The sequence below is a fragment of the Tamandua tetradactyla genome, chromosome 16 (assembly GCF_023851605.1).
Source record: "Tamandua tetradactyla isolate mTamTet1 chromosome 16, mTamTet1.pri, whole genome shotgun sequence".
NCBI classification, from domain to species: Eukaryota; Metazoa; Chordata; class Mammalia; order Pilosa; family Myrmecophagidae; genus Tamandua; species Tamandua tetradactyla.
In genome coordinates this window covers 76811716-76827681 of record NC_135342.1, presented here as the reverse complement: position 1 = coordinate 76827681, position 15966 = coordinate 76811716, and the positions used below count along the sequence as shown (strand labels likewise).

General features: G+C 41.0%; 1 long non-coding RNA gene across 1 annotated transcript in view; it reads left to right on the top strand.

Annotated features, from left to right (window-relative positions):
* The first annotated feature begins 7926 nt into the window (after positions 1–7926).
* The window catches only part of LOC143660391 (uncharacterized), a 29067-nt gene continuing 21027 nt past the window's right edge, over positions 7927–15966 (top strand). Inside the window, exon 1 of the long non-coding RNA XR_013164003.1 lies at positions 7927–8043. This is a non-coding gene — a long non-coding RNA (uncharacterized LOC143660391). The remainder of the gene's footprint in view (positions 8044–15966) is intronic.

Here is a 15966-nt window from a genome sequence, read left to right as displayed (position 1 = left end):
TGTTTATTAGTTTACAAATTTACAGTTCTGAGATCATGGAAATGTCCAAATCAAGGCATGAACAGGAAGATACCTTCTCCAAGGGAAGGCTGCTGGCATCTGAGGTTCCTTGGTCACATGAGAAGGCACATAGCCATCATCTGCTGGTCCCAGATTCCATTGCTTTCAGTTCCTGGTTTCAGTGGCTTTCTCTCTCAGCTCCTGTGGGTCCTTGCTTGCTTCTCCTGGGGAATTTCTCTCTAAGTTCTGTGTGTATGTGTGTGTTTCTGCCTTCTCATAAAAGGCTTCAATAAAGGATTAAGACCCTCCTTGAATTGGGTGGGTCACCTTTTAGTCCAACCCATAATAGGTCTGCACCTACAAGAATGAATTAAGAGAACGTGGCCTTTTCTGAGATAAATAACAGCTCCAAACTACCACATCAGGTTTTTCTTTTACAGTGTATGAAATATGTCTTCTCTTTGCCCACCTCAAGATGGAGAATATTTTCTCCTAAAAGCTGTATAGTTTGGCCATCTATGTAATATTTATATATGACATATACTTATTTTATAATTATATACTATAATTTATTTTGAGTTTATTTGTATGTATGGTAGGCGATAAAGGTTGAGAGTCATTTTTTTCACATAACAGATATCCAGTTGATACAGCATCATTTCTTAAAAAGTATCTTTCCCTGTTGACTATCCTCGGCACTGGCTGTATCCGTGTGTATTTCCGGAATCTCTATTCTGTTCCATTTATCCACACATCTAGCTTTACACTAATATTTCCTTATCTTGATGGCTGCAGTTTTATATTAAGTCCTGAAATCCACTGGTGGTTTCTCCAACTTCATTCCTTTTCAAAATAGCGTTGGCTCTTCTAGGTCCTTTGCAATTATATTATAATTTCCAGAGTCAAGTTGTCAACTTCTGTCAAAAGTTCTGTTGAGAACTTGAGGTAGTGTTGATTCTATAAATTGATTTGGGTAGAATTAATGTCAACAATATTGAGTCTTCCAATCCATGAATGTGACATTTCCCTCCATTTATTTCAGTCTTCCTTAGTTTCTCTCAGCAATGTTTTGTAGTTTTCAGTGTATCGTTCTTTCACATATGCTGTTCAATTTATTCTCATTCATTTCATAATTTTTGGTAGTTTTTTAAGTGGTATTTTTAAAATTTAATTTTCAGTTGTTCATTGTTAGTTTAACAAAATACAGTGTATATTTTATCCTGTGATTTTGTTAAATTCACTTTATAGTTCTTGTGGGTTTGTTTTGTTTTTTTTTTGGCATGGGCAGGCTCTGGGAATCGAACCCAGATCTCCAGCATGGCTGGTGAGAACTCTGCCACTGAGCCACCTTTGCACCACCCTCTTGTGGGTTTTTTATTGTTATAAATTAATTGGGATTTTCTATGAGCATCATCATGCTGTCTGTGAATAGGCAGTTTCACTTATTCATTTCCAATTTATATGTCTTTCATATCCTTTTCATGCCTGATTGCACTTCTTAGGACAACCAGCTCAATGGTGAATGGAAGTGGTGAGAGGGAACATCCTTGCTTTATTTTCAATCGATGAAGCCTTTCCTCGGAAATAGCCAGGGCATATCAGTAGCGAGGGATAAACTATAGAGCAGGTCCTGGCAGAACAGAACTTCAGGGAAAAGAAATAATCCCAGAATGTAAAGTTGAAGCTGGGTCATCCGTGCCCAGGATTGCAATAGCTTCATGGCTGGTGGTACCTGGAGAAGATTAGCTCAAAAGGGTATAGGCTCCTCCTTTTAATTTGGGAAAAAAATTGACACTGGATTTTTAGAAATTAATATCCAAAGTGGCCAAACTAACAAATGTGAGGCTGCTTCTGTCACAGCTCGCCAACTTGGCACTAGCACCTGAAGAATGCCGCAAAAACCCCTAGATTAGTAGCCTAACTGGTGAAAGTGAGGATGAAACCTCCTGTCCTGATGGTGGAGGCAGGGACGCCTGGAGTGCTAAGGAAGGAGCCAACAGAAAGCTTGAAGACTCCCTCCAGCACCCAATTACTGGCAGATGGCAACTTTCAAATCAGAAATTGGGTATTTTCCAAATTTTATATATGATAGCAGATGAGCAAAACTCATAAAAACCTGAAGTCTCCCTGACTTACTCCTCCTAATAGAGATCCAGAGACTTTAAAAAAAATCACTAAATAGATTCCAAATGGTTTCAAATACAGGAAGAATTAATCATAATAAAGCAAAGAAAACATTTCTCTCGAGTATGAAAATATGCAAGTTGGAAAAATACCGATTTAAAACTTAGTGTTAGAATTAGTACTATCTCCACTCAGAAATTCTAATTTATGCTAAACCATTCTTAGCTTAAAGAATCTAACATCAGCTAGCTCATTTTTTAATCTCCTTGCTGAAGAATAAATTAAAAATAAAAGAGTAAAAGGAAAGGAAGGCAGGGGAGAAAGGAAGGAAGGAGAGAAGGAATGGAAGATGGGATGAAGGGAGGAAGGGAGGGAGAGAAACAGAGAATAAAGAAAGGAAAGAAGGAAACCGAAAGGGAAAAGAAGAGGGCAGGAGCCCATAAGAGGTAAAAAGAGACTCATCCCATCCTGTGCCCTATCTAAATATCTGACCCTCAGAATCATAAGAAATAATATGTTACTGCTGCAAGGCCTAAGGTTTGGGGTAGTTTGGTATGCAGCAATTAATAACTGGGAAAGTGGTAGAACTGGAAATTGAACCCACACAATTTGACCCCAGGGGCCATGCCCTTAACTTCTTCAAATAGGCTGCCTCAAGATTTTGTGCCTTTTGCTTTGAAAGGAACATCAGATTGTGCAGGAAATTGGGCCTTGGCCTGACTGTGAGAATAGCAGAATTGTATAGAAGGCTTAACTCACAGCTGTAAGCCCACTCCCAGCAACTCTCCTGAAAGCTGTATTCTGATAGGGAGGGAGTAGGGCTTTGAGATGGGGATATCTGGTTGCACACACTTGAGAACCTTGAATGCTCAGGTGCCGCTGAACACTCTGGGCTTGCAGAATTGGTCCATTTATCCTTACTAAAGCCCGTCTTTGCTAGTTGCTGCCCCTGCCCTATCCTGCTTCCCTCACTCTCTTACCGGCTTCCCTTAAGAGCACTCACCCACTGAATCATTTGCACAGAAACACCTATCTCAGGCTCAGCTTCTAAGGAACACAGCTATTTTGGTTTGTTAAAGCCGCTGGAATGCAATATACCAAAAATGGGTTGGCTTTTAACAATGAGGATTTATTAACTCACAATTTACAGTTCTTAGACCATGAAAATGTTCAACTCAAGGAATCGGCAGATTGATACCTGAATTCCAAAGACAGACTGATGGTATCTGTCACATGGGAAGGCACATGGCTGGCATCTGCTGGTGCTGGTGCTGCTCTCCTGAGTTTGTTGCTTTCAGCTTCTGGCTTCAGTGGCTTCCTCTTTTAGCTTCTCCAGGGCTTCTCTCAATCTCTCTGGATGTTTTTTCTGTAAATTCTATCTCTGAGTTTTCTGTATGTTTAATCCTCTTATAAAGGACTCCAGCAAAAGGGTCAAGACCCAACCCGAATGAGGTGGATCCCATCTCAACTGAAATAATCATAATGTCCCACCCACAGTAGGTCTACACACACAGGAATGGATTAAAAGAACGTGGCCCTTTCTGGAGTACATAACAGCTTCAACCTACCACACCAACTAATACTCGTGGGTCTGATGACAACGTGGTCAAAGAGAGGAGTCGACCATCACTCCTAGTGGCCTGCCTCAGGAATTTGTGCTTCCTGTTGCTCACCTATAGGTTTCACTGGGTTAGAAGTCCTGGTCCCCAGATGGACACTTCTGCGAGGGGTAACAGTAAGGGTTCTATTAGACCTAAAGTTATAACTGCTGCATGATCTCTCAGTCTCATCATGCCTGTAGACCAGTGTGCAAAGAAAAGAGTTACTGACTATACCAGGATGAATAATTCATGTGGATCACCCCAGCAGAAGATAAGTTTGCTACTACTTAATGAGGGCAGGGAGCATTATGTATGGTACCCTGGGAAATCACTGAAGCTCCCCAGAGTACCCCTATATCCAACAAAAACCATAAATGAGCATTGGCATGAACTACAGCCTAACAAGAGTATAGTAACCAGAGGCTCACAATATACAGTGACATCACTGGAAAGGCAATGAACACCACCAGAAGTGCTGGCTAACTGTGAGGGGAATCTAAAATGGGTGGTAAAGGAGTGAAATAACAAATTCCATTGGAGTATCAGATCTGGCTGCAGTATTTTGAGTTCTTAATTTTTAAACTGTGACTGGCACTGCCTTTATGTAGTGCTGATAGGATGGGAGAAACTCAATGTGGAGCATGGGTAGATTTGAGTGGATAAGGGGTGGACTGTAGTAGATGCTGTTGGCATGTCCATTTCCCTAGGCCTTACCATTTCAGGGTGCTCCAGCCAACTTCCAGCTGACAGGATCAGCATCTCTCAGCCAATACTTTTTCCAAGACTGTGTGAGCACTCTGCCTGGGCATGACAAGCCTGAAGTGGCAGAGACTCAACATCTGGGAGGAATAGTCAACCAATGACTGAGAGGAGCTGACATCAAAACACTCCATCACTTTCCATGTGGGATAATTCTGAGGTGGATGTCAACACTATATTCTAGAATTTCCAAGGAATTAAGCTACTATTGCCCTCAATGGTGATTCACTTGATAACACTGTCTACTGACTGCGTTTCCTTCTTACTCCCCTCCAAGTTTTTCCTATGCCACCAAAATAAACTGCTTGCACTTGAATCCTTATCTCAGTGTCTGCTTCTCAGGAAACTCAAATTAAGACAGCAACCCTGGACCAGACAGCTGAACAATTGTCATTGATAATGTAAGGATAGAGAGATAAATGATTGATAGATGAAAGATAGATAGATAAATAGATAGATAGATAGATAGATAGATAGATAGATAGATAGATAGATAGATAGATAGATAGATATAGATAGAAGATAAAAACATGGATGGATGGAAAAATGCATGGATAGTTCATACATAAAATCAAGAAAGATATCTTTGGGAAGTAGAACTATCACAGGCATCTTATTCTGGAAAGTTTGTATTGATTAAATTCACATTTTCTTACTGATTTTTTAAAAAATTGCTTTCAGTTTCTTTCAGAGATTTGTATTCTGGAAAATTTCAAACCTGTACAAGCCTAGGCAGAATAGGATCATAAATTTCCACGTACCCATTTGCAGCTTCAACAATTATCTACTCACAGCCATCTTGTGACATTTCTACATCCACTCACTTACCCATCCTGTATCGCTTTGAATCAAATTCCAAATTCCAACCATTTCATCTAGGTTGGCCTTATAATATATAATAATCTAGGTGGACTTATAACCACAATAGAATATGGTGGACAGGGCAAGAAGGCCAGTTCTGAGCCTAGGACTCAAGAGGCCTTTCCCAAATCCACCTATTCTCTCATGCGCCTTGGTCATTGCCATGAGAACATTCCAGGCCAGGCTGGTTAGAATGAAGAGACACAGCAGTAGAGCTGAATTGTTGCAGTTGTCCTTGCCAAAAACAGCCTAGATCAGTCAACAATTGATCCACTCCAGATATGTGAGCCAGCCAAGGCAAGATCAGCGGAGCCACCTTGCCAATCATGCCAGACTTATGAGCATATGCATTATTGTGTCAGTTGATAACCTATACAGTGCAAAAAGAAAATAGCATTTTTAAGTACCAGCTATGTGCTAAGCACTCTAATGTGCACTTTCAATATATTTTCTCATCCAATCCTCCCTGTGTTTTCTATGTGAAGAGGGTCTGTAAGTATTATTTGCCCCAAATCACAGTTAGTGCATAGCCCAGTCATATTTGGACCTAAATCTGTTTGATGTCAGAGCCCAGACTCTTTTCTCTAAGAGAAACTGCTAAGCAACGACCAAAAATGCTCCCTTAAGGTTTAAACAAGTAGCTTTAAAAACCTCTATTTCATTTTTTGTTTTGTTTTATTTAAACAGTTACCTACAGTAAAAACATTCCAAATTGTTTCAAAGAGGCAGAATAGCAGGAGTTGCTAAGAATGCAGGCTGAGCATCTAAGTGTTTGGGTTCAAGTTTCAGCTTCCCCCCCGTCATGTGACCATGGGCAAGACCCTCAACCTTTTTATGCCTCTCTGAAAAATGGGGCTGGTACCCCCAACAATTTGGATAACTCTCTAGGGTATCATGCTGAGCTAAAGAAGCCAATCCCAAAAGTCGCCATACTATGTGATTTCATTTGTATAAATTAAATAACAAAATTACAGAAACAGAAGACTAACTAGTGGTTGCCAGGGATTTGAGACAGAGGAGGGAAGTGGGTGTGAGCATAAAAGGGTAGCATGAGGGATCCTTGTGGTAATGAAATGTTCTGTATCTTGACTGTATCGATGCCAAACTGCTGGTTGTGATATTACACTAGAGTTTTGCAAGATGTTACCACTGAGGGAAGTTGGGTAAAGGGCACAAGAGAGCTTTGTATTATTTCTTACATCTGCACGTGAATCTACAATTATCACAAAACAAAAATCTTAATTTAAAAATGGGGCTAATAAGAACCTCGGCCTCAAAATTTGTATTTGTATCTTGAAGAGTGAATGAGTTAATACCTGAAAAGCACTTTGAACAGGTCCTCACAGAAATGTTGCTTACTGTTCATTATTACTAGTCAATATTCAGTACTATGTCCTCTTTCTGAGCATGTTCCAGCCTCACACACGTCTTGAATTTCACTGCCTACAGGATAGTGGGGCTTGTTCACTTCTTTCTCATTCCAGCAGCAGAAAGCTAATCTGAGTAGAAGGCTGTCCACCCATGTGAGTTCATCATTCCAGCAATCACCTGCAGTTCTCAGGGCCTGGGAGCAGGTGCCGTCAAATCCATGCCTCTTTGGGAAGAAGGTGTCTCCCATGCAGTGGGAAAGCTAGCGGCTTTGCTTGGATGCTGGCCGTGCCCAGGTAAATAGCATGTCTGCTGGTTCTGAGCACACATGGTTCCCTAGTGTATAAAATTGAGATAACGCCTGTCTCCAAAGCAACCGAGAGGATTCCTAAGCACAGGGTTTGGCCCACAATGCATGCCTTAGTAAATGATAATTACTAGCATTTATTAAGGCAGTCTTCCAAGGTGAATCCAAACACATTTGTATTTCCAAATGTCCTCTGTCTATTCACTCAACTGTATGTCCTCCTCTCTCCTCTTACCCCTTTCATGCCCAGCCAGTATCTGAGAATTCTTTATAATTTGGGATTATCTATTTTACCAACTGGTCAATCCTGAATGAGGTGGAGTTATCCACTCTCAGTACTCACTATAAGAATAGACATAGGAAAGCTCTCAGTGGAGACACAATCTTATAGTCTTGCTATCATATTAGCACAGGGACCCTGAAAGTTTCAAATTCTATAAAGTTCTATGGTCAGAGTTATTATTCTTCTTATTGAAGTACAATGTACATGCAGAAAATTGCACAAGTCATCACGTAGAACTCAATGAGTTTTCACAAAATGAACAAATACATGTTACCACCACCTATATCAAAAAACAGAACAGACTAGCCCTCCAGGAGCCCCCCTCCTATCCTTCTGGGTATAAATGCCCTCCTTATCCAAGGTAACCATGATCCTGACTTCTAATAGCATAAATTAGGTTTATCTGTTTTTGAACTTTATATAAATAGAATCATACTGTATGTAATTCAGTATCACATTGATGAGATTCAGCCAGGTTGCTGCATCACATAGATTTACATTGTCTATAGTATTCCATTGTATGAATGTGCTGCAATTTATTTACCCATTCTACTCTTAATGGGCATGTAGGTTGTTTCTAGGCAACCGTTATTATAAACAGTGTTGCTGTGAACATTCTAGAATGTGTCTTTAGGTGCATGTATGTATGCACTTCTGCTGGACATATACTTAGAAGGGAAACTACCAGCTTACAAAGTATGATTTTCAGCTTTTTAGATATCTCCAAGTTGTTTTCCAAAGTAAGGGTATCAATTTATTATACTTTCATTAGCAATGTATGACCATTATCATCTCTGTCAAACTTAGAATTATCTGCCTTATGTATTTTAGACAAGTTGGTGGGTATACAGTGGTACTTAATTGTGGTTTAATTTTCACTGATCTGGTGACTATTGAAACTAACCTTTCCATGTATTTATTGTTGATTTGTATATTCTCTTTTCTGAAGTGCCCGAGACCCCTTTTTACTAAGAATTCCATAGTGAACTCACTATGAACCTTCAGCCCTTTCAGTATTCTGGATTACACTGAACTGAGCTTGAAAAGGTAAGATGATATCTGTATTAGCTAGCGTTCACTAGAGAAACAGAATCAGCAGGAGATATCTGTAAATATAAAATTTATAAAAGTGTCTCACACAACCATGGAGTTGTAAGAGTCCAGGGTCTCTAGGGCAGGCCACAAGCTGACAGCTCCAATGAAGGTCCTCAACAAACTCTCAGGAGAGGCTGGCTAGCTGAAGCAGGAAGAGTGATTGTCTCTTCTGAATCTTCCTTAAAAGCCGTCTGGTGATTAGATTAAGCACCACTCATTGCAGAAGACAGTCCCCTTAGCTGATTGCTGATGCAGCCAGCTGTGGATGCAGCCAATGTGGTCATGATTTAAGTCCATGAAATGTCCTCACAGCAACAAACAGGCCAGCCCTTGCCTGACCAGACAATCGGGCACCACCACCTGGCCAAGTTGACACATGAACCTGACCATCACAATATCCATTCAAGATTCCTCAACTCTCCTTCTCCACCCCTTATGGTCATACCTGTCCTTGTTGAATTCCTTCCCTTATGTGTTTGTCCCATTCCTTCTCCCAGTCTCCAGCACCTTACTCCATATGTCATCACTTTGGCTTCTCACCCAATCTCCTCATCTTCTTCCACTAGATATGCTTGCCAGAGCACCTCCTGAAAGGCATTGAGGATAGCAAGGTAAAAGGAAATGATTTATCCAAGCACCCAGTCCTGGTTTTTCATTTGAACTTTGGAATCCCAAGCTTTCCCTGCATTCTAGGAATTGGAATCTTTGTGAATACTTGTCCCTGATAAGTTGCTGCTCAAGATCCAGAATTAATTCTGGTGCTTCCAAGGTAGAAGATCTTACCACAGAGGTGGAATGAAGCTGGATTTCCACCTTTTCTTCTCCAGTTGCTTCTTGCTCATGTTAACTTGGGCTTTGCAGGATGAGTCCTAAGAAGGGTATTATGAACTGAATTGTGTCCCCCTACTCCCACTCCAAAGATATATTCAAGTCCTAACCCCTTTTTCCTGTAACTGTGCACTTATTTGTAAATGAGACCAGACTGGATCAAGGTGGACCCAAGTTCAACATGACTAGTATTACCCTTTTAAGCAGAGGAAATCTGGGCATGGAGAGACAGAGACAGAGAGAGATGGCCATGTGAAGGAGGCAGAGATTGAGGTACAGAATGTCAACAGGCCACCATCAAAACCCTACAGTTTCTGAGGAAGCATGGTTTTGCCAACACCTTGATTTTGAACTTCTAGCTCCCAGAACCAAGACAATAAATTCCTGTTGTTTAAGCCAGTTAGTCTGTGATGTTTGGTCACCATCCCTGGAGATCACAAAGCTCAGCAAAGCTTATGTGCATGGGTGTACAGGTTGTGCACCCCTTAATGTACCCTGCCTTGGCAGTAAGAGAGGGCTTGAAATTCAACCTACAGTCTCCTACTGAGTTACATATCCTTGGGATGGGTCTGTCCAGTGGGCCACTGTTATAGTTTGGGTTCATGTGTCAACTTGGCCAGGTGATGGTGCCCAGTTTTCTAGTCAAACAATCACTTGTCTAACTGTTATTGCAAAGACATTTCATGGCTGGTTAATGAACCAGAAGGATGGTTTATTAAATCATCAGCACATAAATTGTATCCATGATTGATTATATCTGCAGTCAGCCAAGGGGGGTATCTTCCACAATTAGTGATATTTAATCTAATCAGCTGAAGGTTTTAAAGGAAGGTCAGAAGAGAGAATCTCTCTCCACTTCAGCCAGCCAGCCTCTCCTGGGGAATTCATTAAGACTTTCATCAGAGCTGTCATTTTGCAGCCTGTCCTACAGAATTTGGACTTGTGCATCCCCACAGTTGTGTGAGACCCTTCATAAAATCTCATATTTTTAGTTCTCTCCTGTTGGTTCTATTTCCCTAGAGAACCCTGACTAATACAGTCACTTTTTACTAACAGCTGATATCTTCCACCCTGAACTTTACCCTGGGAAAGAGAAGAAGGGGCTACTAGTTTGGGCTGGACTCAGAAGACTCACTTGCTTCTCAGAAGCCTGAGATCCCAGTAGGTCAGGGCAAAGTGGCCTTGCTTTAGAGGCTTCCTTGAGCAGGTATGAAAGAAAGCAGACTAAAAACATGAATCAGTTTTCAGCAAGCTCTATCATCTGATGTCTTGTAAGAAAAATAATGTAAAATCGTCCCAGACACTGCACAGAAAGTTTTGCTTACCTAATCAGCTTTGGACAAGGGTGTTTTCACTGGCTCTTGGGTTTCTGCTACCTGGCATGTACCCAGGCATTTCAAAACCAATTACAGGTCAAACTGATTCTGCAGTTTGTCGCCTCAGACAAGAACACAGTCTCCTCCCAGGGGTCGAGGACCTGTGGACCTGGGTGCTGAAACTAGAAAATGGGGCTGTCTTTACAATCAGGGCTGGACAGAACTGTGTCTGATACAGTTGTCAGATGTGGATTTGAGTCTCTCCTGGGGAGACTGGGGACAGCAAATGTCTGGATTACAGTGACAGGCTGCCTGGAATTTCAAGCAGCTATTCAGGGGAGTATCATTCTTACACCTCCTGGGATCAGTTGCCAAGAATTTCATCCTTTACTGGCTTCTTTGCAGAATGTTCTGGAAAACCCTGGGTGGTTGGAGCATCTATTAAAGTCTTGCTCTTCCCCACTGCACCCTGCTGCCTCCCTCACCCTGATAGGAAACAACTAAAATCTAGAGCCCCCTGTAATAGGCTTATAGAATGCCATGGGCACTCAAACTTAATAGTGCACGTCACACTTGTACAGTAATTTTTTTTTTAATTTCTTTAGTTGCTGCATGTTTGTCTCTACCACTAAACTGTCAGCTCCCAGGAGAACAGAAATTGCATCTTTCTAGTGCCCATATGTGCCCCAGTGCCTAGCGCTGTGTCAGGAGCAGGGTAGGAGCTCAGTGGGCACTTGCTGAATGGGAGAGGAGGTGGTAATGGGGTGGATGATGAATGAAAGAGGAACCCTAGTGTTTGGGGTTGAAGCAGGATTCTCTGCTTTTAATAGTGTGGGTTAGACTGGCAAAGGGGACAACCAGAATTTGGTTGGCATTCCTGCCCTGTATAACAGAAGAAAAAGCAAGCAACCAGGAGCCTGAGTTACAGAGCAGAACTATTTGGGCTCCAGTCTGGGTGTGGGATGTGCAAGCCTTTGCCAGGTGATGGCCGGTCAGTGGTCTGTAACTGTCTTAGTTTGCCAGCACTGCAGTAACAAATACCACAGACTGGTTCGTTTAAGTACTGGAGTTTATTTGCTCACATTTCTGAAGATTAGATGTTCCAAATACAGTTTAGCTGGATCACGCTTTCTCTCAAGTCTGTAGAGTCCTGGTGGTGGCTTGCTGGCAATCCATCTCTGCCTTTGTCACATGGCCGTCTGTCTCCTGTCTTCTCTTCTCTTTTACTCTGTGTCCAAACTTTTTCTGCTTGTAAGGATTTAAGCCAAATGGTATTATGGTCTACCCTAATTCAGTGTAAGATTTAAGATCCTCATCTTAAAAGGACCTTTGAAAATCATATTTACAAATGAGTTCACATTCCACAGGACCAGGGGTTAAGACTTGAACATATGGGAGATATGATTTAATCTACAGGGATCTATTGACAGGAAAACTGACCCATTTGCCACCAATGGTTTGCAGTAAAAGGCTTACTGTCTAGGCCAGGGTCCACAAGTATTTTCTGCAAAGGACCAGTTAGTAAACATTGCATACTTGTGAGTTTCCATCACAGCTACTCAACTCTGCCATAGCTCAAAAGCCAACATAATTAATACATAAATAAATGAACATGGCTGCATTCCAACAAAACTTTATTTACAAAACAGGTGGCTGGCCAGATTTGTCCCTGTAGATTGTTGTTAGCTGACCCCTGTCTAAAATAACTGCTGTCAGTGAGCAATAGACTTATTGGAGAGCCAAAATGGCTCTGCCACCCCTCAAACATTCTGCTCCAGTAGGGCTGGGGTGGTGCTTGTGAATCTGCCTTTTAATAAGCCCCCAGGTAATTCTGGTTTGGGTGTTCTAGATCCATCCCCCGAGATGCCCTGGAGTGTTATAAATGGAGGATTACCCATCAGTACTTAGTGCAAACATTAAATTGAAACCCTTTGCTAGAGTGGAGAAAGGGAGAGCTAGTATCCTATAGCAAGGAGACTCAGGCATCTGCTCTGAGGCCCTGTTAGCAACTGAAGAAATATATGAAGTATAGGCTCCCTGTCTGGTCAATACCAGGTTTCAGAATCTTGTGGTCTCAGATGAAAGGGTGGAATGGTGGCCCTGAGACCTGTATTTGCTGGGGAGAAGGGGACTTAGAAGATCACATGTATGCATAAGCACAAGACAAAGGAAAGGGTGACTTGGCGCTTGTTCCTCCACTTGGTTCTGTGACCTAGGTCTGAACTCTAGGGTTGGGGCAGAGCCTAAGGCAGAAGCTGACATTGTTATTTTCACATGACATACTATTGCAAAGCCATACCCACACAGTGTTACTTCAGGGCCAGGAGCCAAGATATAAAATAAAACTAGAAACAGGGTCAATTTCTTCTCTTTCTGCAAGTAATAAGATGGCTGGAAGCAATAAAGCCTGTAAAGTAAGTAGCCCCAAGTCAGTCCCTCTAGCCAGAGACCCAGGGAACAGCTCCACCCCAAGCAGGGAACTTGTGTCACTTTGTGGGGAAGCAACTCCTTCACATGGTTTTGGAGCCTTGGATATCAGCAAGGGTCCGAGGCAAAGGCACACGTGTTGCACAGTCTCCAGTGCTTTCCAGAGACTCTGGCAATTCATGGACAAAGTTTAAGGGAATAAGGGATAAGGACTTGCTGTGCCAGCTCTGCAAGCCAGTGGGATGTGAGAGTTAAGAGTTAATGAAATATCGGTCATTGCTGTTTAAACCAAGACTCTGTTGGTAACTAAGTGGCAGAAATCAACTCTGATGTCAAACAGAAAGGAATTATTGGCTTAGGTAACTTAGAAATTCAGTACTGGCTAGATTCGAGGGGTTAAATTGATGCCATTGCACCACTATTTCTTTCCCCATCACTTGCCACAGCTTGTCTTTATTCTTCAGACAGGCTTCTTCCATGTGGTTGAGAAAAAGGCCACCAGGGTGTTCTATTATTGTTGGGTTCAGCGCTCTATTTGATTGATAGGACAGGTTTACTAACCAGGTTGATAAGATCCATATTCTTACAAATTTTTAGACTTTCTCTATCAACTATTTTGAGATGGGTGTTAAAAGTACTCCACTATGATTGTGCATTTGTCTATTTCCTTTTTTTTCTCCTTGGCTCTGGCCATTCTTGCAATATATATTCTTGAAGCGATATTATCAGGTGCATAGGGCTTATTATTATTAAAACTTCCAGGCAGATTGTCTCTTATATTGTTATGAAATACTTCTTCACTTAAAGTCTACTTTGTCTGATAACTATATATAGCGTTATAGTTTATTATACTAGAGTTATACCAGCTTTCTTTTGATTAGTATGTACATTATATATACATATTTTTCATCCTTTTACCTTCAACTTTGGATGTTTCTCTTGTTGACACTCCACCTTTCCCAATTTCTCTGTGAACACTGACCCTCAGAATTATGAGGAAAATCTTGGAATATCTTGCCTATTATACAGTGAGCTCTGAGAGAGCAAGAGGTGTCTTTTGTGTTTGCTCATTCCCACAGCTTCTCACCCAGTGTCTTTGTTTCATGGTTTACCACAGTAGGGATAACTCCCTTCTCTCAACAAGGCAAGAATTTCATATATAAGTACAATGAAGGAGAAATCAAAGGACATTAAGAGATAGAAATGGGTCAAAATGGCACACTCCCCTTTACTGCCTCTAAATTACAATGCCAGGTTTCACTTACACATCTTCCAGCCCTCTGCCTGCTGGTACTTTTCTTCAACTGTCCATTCACAGCTGTCCTGAGAGAAAAATGTTCTGATCCCCTTTTATCATTTCATTCAGGACAGAAATCTATGATGACACCAAATTAGTCTTGTTTTACATTATTGGAAACACTGATCTTTCCACTTATTTTGCATGGAAATATAAATGTCAAGCATAATTTTCAAACAAGAAATTTTGGCAATGTTAACACTGCATAATTATAAGAAGGAAAATTTCAACAAAGAACAATTATACCTTACTTAAGTCTTCTCCTTCCAATACCTTTATTGGAAGGGCACCTAAGCCTTACTGTAGGTCATTCAGGAAACTCATTGTACAGTAGTAACAGGAAGTCTCATGATCCTTCTAGGGGGAAGACTTCAGGATAGCTTCCAACGGAGTCCAGTAAAGCTTGGCACATAGTAGGAACCAATGGATGCCTTGGGATGAATGAAAAGATAACTGCTTCTCCTCTTGGGTCCTAATCTTCCCATTTCCCTTGATCACACAGTTCCATTTGCTGGATAGATGGACCATGCACCTCTATAAATTTAACATAACTAAGAACAAATATCCTAACCTCTTTCAAACTTCTTACTCATTTAATACATGACTATATATACCTGATACAATCAGAAGAACCTATGTGCTTTAGACAAAGGGTTCTGGAGTCTTGTGGCTCCTTGTGAAATCCTGCTTCAGAAGAGCTGGGAAACACCCCTCTAAGGTGGAAAAGAAATACCTTCCTTTGACCTCACCTTCTTTGATCTCTCACCCTCCCTCAATGAAGGATGATGTTTGTTGAGGTTTTCCCTCACAGCTAAGCCACAGCTTAAAATGAGTCATTAGGAGAGCATCAATCAGACATGAGAGAAGCTATTTGGAACTTTAAACCAAGCTATGATCATCTTCAAGAGCTGGATAGCAAAGCAATTTCCTTTTGCACCAATTTTTACCAATTGGTAGTGACTATATGGAGAACATTGCTGAAAAAGAGACTGAGGTTATTTCCAGGCTTGGTGGAAATGAGTTTTCTGATTGCTTCGCAATGCCTACCTCAGTTATTATGAAACGATCACACAAAACTTGGAAATAAGGCAAAAAGATGCCTGTGGTCCTTTCATTATCATGCCAAGCTTTGTCTAGCAGGCCACCTAAGGACCACCTAGATCTAAGAAAATGTGACTTTGCTTGACTTACAACTTACATAGTGATTAGAGACTCAGTTCCATAAAGTTAGATATTAATTTGGAAAAAACTAATAGAGTACAAATTATTTTTATTCAGTAGAGATGGAAATGATTTCTGACAAGTATTGAATAAAGCCCCAAAGGTTATAAGTGTATTGCTACATAAACTCATAACCTATTTTGTAGTTTTATATCTAAATTAGCAATCTAATTCTAACATCCTTCTTTTTTTTTATCTGAGTGCTATATTTTGTATATCAGTTTTTCATATCCTCTCTGGGACTAGCTTTGCTATTCTGCTGTTCTCTCCTTAATGAGTCAAATAAAACTTTGGTAAATGTTCATTGTGTGTTTGTATGAGATTTTAACAAATTCTGGAAATTACTCCTTGACACTGTGGAAGGAGAGAAGAAGCATGTAAGTTATGAATTTTCCATTCCCTGACTGGAGTCCAGAGAAGGAGAGGGGTCTGAGGATGTTGCCTGGACAAACCTGCATTTTGCTTCTTCTCTCAGGCTC